At 36.4% G+C, this 6,453-nt stretch overlaps 1 long non-coding RNA gene across 1 annotated transcript; it reads left to right on the top strand.

Annotated features, from left to right (window-relative positions):
- The first annotated feature begins 618 nt into the window (after nucleotides 1-618).
- LOC117511560 lies at nucleotides 619-5,748 on the top strand. The gene is made up of 3 exons (XR_004560961.1): nucleotides 619-739; nucleotides 1,708-1,719; nucleotides 5,738-5,748. It is a non-coding gene; the product is annotated as an uncharacterized LOC117511560 (long non-coding RNA).
- The last annotated feature ends 705 nt before the right edge of the window (nucleotides 5,749-6,453 follow it).

Here is a 6,453-nt window from a genome sequence, read left to right on the forward strand (position 1 = left end):
TTAATGCACAGGTTATGCTGTTAGCAACCAGAGCACACGTTGCTAAAACAACGTGCAGTTTGAGATGGTTGCCATAACAACCAAGGAAACAAAAAAGAATGTAAACAAAAGAAAATAAATAAAACACAAAACAAGTGCAGAAAATAAAAAATAAAACCTCAAACAGTCATCATCATTATCAAAAGCAGTAAATCTCAGTATTAGCCTTCAGGAGCTCAGGTTATCAGTCGATTTTAATTCATGAAACTGAATACGTCATCAGAATTGTGCGTTGATGCACTGGTTTAAATGAACATGCACATATACAGATAATAAACTAAATATTGAAGTGAATTAATCAGACAATTTGTATATTGCACTGAAAGTGAATCAACCACAATCATATCCACTAACAAACAGAAACTATCTCCACATGAATAAAAAAGAAATGGGATTATTATGTTATAGATTTTGTTGCAGAAAAACAATTTTCTTTAACTCACCGAGAAACACTGGTGTATATCAGCACTTAAATATGAATGAAAGCTTGTTTATTATATCTTTACAAAGCAAAAAAAAAAAAAAAAATGTTTGTTGTGTCTTTACAAAGCTAATAAAAAGGTGTTTTTTTTTTGTTTTTTATGAACCAGAATTATTGTAAATTAATGCACAGGTTATGCTGTTAGCAACCAGAGCACACGTTGCTAAAACAATGCAGTTTGAGATGGTTGCCATAACAACCAAGGAAACAACACAAAATGTCAACTAAAGAAAATAAAACACAAAACAAGTGCAGAGAATAAAAAATAAAACCTCAAACACAGTCATCATCATTATCAAAAGCAGTAAATCTCAGTATTAATAGTCACAGTTTATCTGTATTTTGAATTTATAAACCGTTCAGTAAGGGCCCACCTCTGTGCTGTGTTCATAAGCATTACACAAAACAAATGCACAATGAATAAATAAATACGTAAAATCTTAAGCACGACCATCATCTTTATCAAAAGCAGGAAATCTCAGTATTATTAGTCACAGTTTATCTGTATATTATATTTACAGACATTGCAGGGACCAACAGCTCACCTGTGTTAAAAACAAAAAGTGATTCCAAAGTTGATTTTCTGTCAATAAAAGTTTTTTTCTGGTGATTAATTGCTGCTCTGTGGACACCTGTGAGATTGTGAACTTCTAAGTGTATTCTGAGTTATGACGTTTCAGCAAACGGTTAAGAAGGTCAGTGTGCTGATTGGCTGAGACATGCCACTCTCTGATTGGCTGCAGCCTTTGTTTCTCTGGAGGAGGAACCAACTTACATTTTCGGCGGTTACGCCACAGCCAATCACAGACCATGGCGTGAGAGCCAATAGCGGCTGACGTATCAGATGGACCAATCAGCCATGTTTTCAAAAACAAGCTACCAGTACCAGTGCTACGTGCACATATACAGAAAATAAACTAAATACTGAAGTGAATTAATCAGACAATTTAAATATTGTACTGAAAGTGAATCAACCACAATCATATCAACTAACAAATTGAAACTATCTCAACATGAATAAAATAGGATTATTATGTTACACATTTGTTGCACCAAATAATAATAATAATAATAAAAAAAACAGTTTTCTTTATGCAAACAAATTAACTCACCTACAAATGCTGGATTATATCAGCACTTAAATATTAATCAAAATGAACCAATACTTATTTATTGTATCTTTACAGAGCTAATAAAAAGTTATTTTATAGTGAACCAGAATGATTGTAAATTAATGCAAAGGTTATTGTGCTGTTGGTAACCAGAGCACAAGTTCCTAAAACAATACAGTTTTAGATGGTTGCCATAGCAACCAAGGAAACTGATGAATGGAAAAATAAATAACACCACGACTGATCAGGTCAAATGATAAGTCCTTATGAGTATGAGGTAGAATTAATGATTGGTTTGACTGTGTCTCACACACACACACACACACACACACACACACACACACACACACACACACACACACACACACACACACACACACACACACACACACACACACACACACACACACACACACACACACACACACACACACACACACACACACACAGAGTTCCAGTCAAAAGTCTTAACACTTTCTCATTCCGTTGAGCAGTTAATTGTTACTCTCCTACATCTAGTATTATACATGTTAACAGCGTTTCAATTTAATTTCAAGTACAAATTTATTAACTATGTTTTAACCAAAGTTTAAAAGAAGAAGAAAAACAAAACAAAAAAGTGCTTAATATGAAGTTATACTCCTGAATGTGGATGCTTATTCCCAAAATATTTCAATTTATAGTTCTTTTTTTATCTTTCTACTTCGATGTGAAAAGACACCAATCAATAGAAATGATAATAATCAGTAGTTGCAGGTCTGAAATTTTAATTTAATGGAAGCTTTCATTTTACAAAAGGCTTCAAATCAAACTGAAGTACAGTTCTTTGAACTAGTTTGCTTCATGAAACTTTATTTGGCTTCACCAGCCACAAGACCCAAAAAATGTAAAATAATAATAAAATCCAAATGTAGCATGTTACGATATTAGTCCTTTTCACTTCCTTGGTCTGTGGCAGTGGGACAACAGTCTGTTGTCTTTTGTCCCACTGATTAGACTGGACCAAAGTGGAATTAAGATTCAATAAACACTTTGTTCTATTTAACACACCTTGACTCAGGGCATTTATTAAACTTTCTGATTTTCCTCCTCCCTTTTGCAGTCAAATTTTAAACACAAAATGTAAAATGATAATAACCTCACAGTGACCTCATGATCAGTCTACAAACCATCATTCTCAGCTGTCTCAGAAAGTTCAAACTGCTTCAGAGATGAGACAGTCAGTTGCGGCTGGCCCATAGGGGGCGCTGGGGAACCGCCCTCCCAGATGTGGAGGGAAAAAAATATAAAATATATTTTTTACAAAAGCATTATCAGTGTCAGTTTTACTTAACAATATGTGCCTCCATGTAATATGAATAATTAAAACATTTCCACCGACAGAAACACAGAACGTGTCATTTCTCTTCTTCACTCATCAGCCCCTTGAAGTGCAGCCAAATAACCAATTGTGTGCGGTTGCTAAGGAAATATTAAAAATATTTGACCAATCAGCATCGCCAAATTTAATGTCTTGGGTCGCCTGTGGATTTATCAAAGTGCTGCTATTTTTGGCAGAAACTGAAACCCCACCGACGTTTGGGTTCTATTTATTGTTTTGTCTCCGTGTGTTTTGCTCGAGTAAGTTGAAGAACTTTGGGACTTTATGAGTGCTGCTCCTCCTGGTCGTTATGTCCTCGGTGGTCTGCGGATTCGCCTTCGGATCCACTTCAGCTCAGGTGAGCTGATGAGCTGTTTGGATTTCATCCCCAATGTTGTTCCTGGTGTGGAAATGAGGATGAAAATTTCAGATAACACGAATGAGTGATGTTTGTTTGTTTTAGGGGGTCAAAGCTGTGATCTTTATTGGTACAGCGGACCAGTTATAACAGTTAGGGGGGACCGGGGCTGTTTGTAACAATGTTCAAAGCTGCAGCCATGCTGGTATTTTGATTTCAGTTTACACGTAGTGAGGATCAGCCCACAGAAGTGAAATATTCTTTGGAGTATTCCATAGTCTAAAATGAATGTTTTGCTCAGTTAAAAAACAAAAAACTAAAATAGCAATTTGCATGTTTTGTCTTTTTTTTTATAGAAATTCTAACTCAGCCACTACTGAGCACACACATGATACTGATAGACTAACTCAAGTTAGGCAAAGCATTAAATTAAGTGGTGTCCTGTCCAGGACGTCCCCAGTCTCACGCCTTGTGACTGCAGGGATGAGCTCCAGCCTCCCTGTGACCCTGGATTGGAGTGAGCCACTATAGAAAAGAAATAAATCCCCTGAGGTGAACATTATGCAAACCTGGAAAAAAAACTGTTTTTTTTATGTTTTGATTTTGATGTGAAAAGACACCAGTCAATAGAAATGATAATAATCAGTAGTTGCAGGTCTGAAATTTTAATTTAATGGAATACCAAAGCACAAAGGCCAAAAAAGAAAAAGTAAAGTGCATTCATTCTCTATTGTTACATTTGTTGTACCATTTCCATTATGGGAATTTATACAGGAGTGAAAAACTTTTCATTTATCAAATTGCATTTTTTTATTGATGCTTTATAACAATACAGTCAATTTTATGATGCATTACCTCAGTTTTTTTTTATCTGTCTGTCCTACAAGTGTAAATTCAAGATTACCCAATAAACTGTTACTGTTCCTTGGACAACTTGACAGAAGTCCAGGCTGAAGTTCTGACAGCCAAACATGGTATTTGTTCCTGAAGCCAGTAGATGGAGCTTTCATTTCACAAAATGCTTCAAATCAAACTGAAGTACAGTTCTTTGAACTAGTTTGCTTCATGAAACTTTATTTGGCTTCACCAGCTGTAAATGACTCCTACGAAGGTCTGTTTTTTTTTTTTTTTTTTTACATAAAAACACTTCTTTGTTTTTACTGTGTTAAAGGCAGCTCATTGTTTGATGCTTTTATTTTGAAGTACTTCCAGTGATAGGGGCCTTTGCGCATCTAACTGTAACTTGACATCTTCAAGGAACGAAGTAAAGTATAATAGTGTTTTGTTACGTGTAAGGCTTCTGTTGTGGAAATTAATCACCTGGCTAGAATGGGAACAAGTTCTTACAGTGTTTCTGAAGAACCAACATCAAAGTAAATTATGTTCAAATAATGTTGAAAGGTGAACATAATTAAAGGCTTCTGGAAACATCACTACGCTTCACCAGTGTCTGGCCAGGGTTTAGCTACAGTAAGAACTTGGCCCTCATCGATTTGACGGCTTGCTGCCTTCATGACGGGCTCGGACGGAGAGTCTTCATGGTGTGGAAGGTGCTGTTTCCACTGCTGCATTGCCATGTGCTGTCCAGGGAGTTCCATTAAGCAGTACCTGTTTGAGCACCTCATCGCATGATTGACTGTGGCAGTTCAAGCAGCAGGCCTGATATACAACCCCTGGCAATAATTATGGAATTACCGGCCTCGGAGGATGTTCATTCAGTTGTTTAATTTTGTAGAAAAAAGCAGATCACAGACATGACACAAAACTAAAGTCATTTCAAATGGCAACTTTCTGGCTTTAAGAAACACTATAAGAAATCAAGAAAAAAAATTGTGGCAGTCAGTAATGGTTACTTTTTTAGACCAAGCAGAGGGAAAAAATATGGACTCACTCAATTCTGAGGAATAAATTATGGAATCACCCTGTAAATTTTCATCCCCAAAACTAACACCTGCATCAAATCAGATCTGCTCGTTAGTCTGCATCTAAAAAGGAGTGATCACACCTTGGAGAGCTGTTGCACCAAGTGGACTGACATGAATCATGGCTCCAACACGAGAGATGTCAGTTGAAACAAAGGAGAGGATTATCAAACTCTTAAAAGAGGGTAAATCATCACGCAATGTTGCAAAAGATGTTGGTTGTTCACAGTCAGCTGTGTCTAAACTCTGGACCAAATACAAACAACATGGGAAGGTTGTTAAAGGCAAACATACTGGTAGACCAAGGAAGACATCAAAGCGTCAAGACAGAAAACTTAAAGCAATATGTCTCAGAAATCGAAAATGCACAACAAAACAAATGAGGAACGAATGGGAGGAAACTGGAGTCAACGTCTGTGACTGAACTGTAAGAAACCGCCTAAAGGAAATGGGATTTACATACAGAAAAGCTAAACGAAAGCCATCATTAACACCTAAACAGAAAAAAACAAGGTTACAATGGGCTAAGAAAAAGCAATCGTGGACTGTGGATGACTGGATGAAAGGCATATTCAGTGATGAATGTCAAATCTGCATTGGGCAAGGTGATGATGCTGGAACTTTTGTTTGGTGCCTTTCCAATGAGATTTATAAAGATGACTGCCTGAAGAGAACATGTAAATTTCCACAGTCATTGATGATATGGGGCTGCATGTCAGGTAAAGGCACTGGGGAGATGGCTGTCATTACATCATCAATAAATGCACAAGATTACATTGATATTTTGGACACTTTTCTTATCCCATCAATTGAAAGGATGTTTGGGGATGATGAAATCATTTTTCAAGATGATAATGCATCTTGCCATAGAGCAAAAACTGTGAAAACATTCCTTGCAAAAAGACACATAGGGTCAGTGTCAACGAGCAGATCTGATCTGATGCAGGTGTTAGTTTTGGGGATGAAAATTTACAGGGTGATTCCATAATTTATTCCTCAGAATTGAGTGAGTCCATAATTTTTTCCTCTGCTTGGTCTAAAAAGTAACCGTAACTGACTGCCACAATCTATTTTTCTTGATTTCTTATAGTGTTTCTTAAAGCCAGAAAGTTGCCATTTGAAATGACTTTAGTTTTGTGTCATGTCTGTGATCTGCTTTTTTTCTACAAAAGTAAACAACT

The sequence above is a fragment of the Thalassophryne amazonica genome, chromosome 6, assembly GCF_902500255.1.
Source record: "Thalassophryne amazonica chromosome 6, fThaAma1.1, whole genome shotgun sequence".
In the NCBI taxonomy this organism is placed as follows: Eukaryota; Metazoa; Chordata; class Actinopteri; order Batrachoidiformes; family Batrachoididae; genus Thalassophryne; species Thalassophryne amazonica.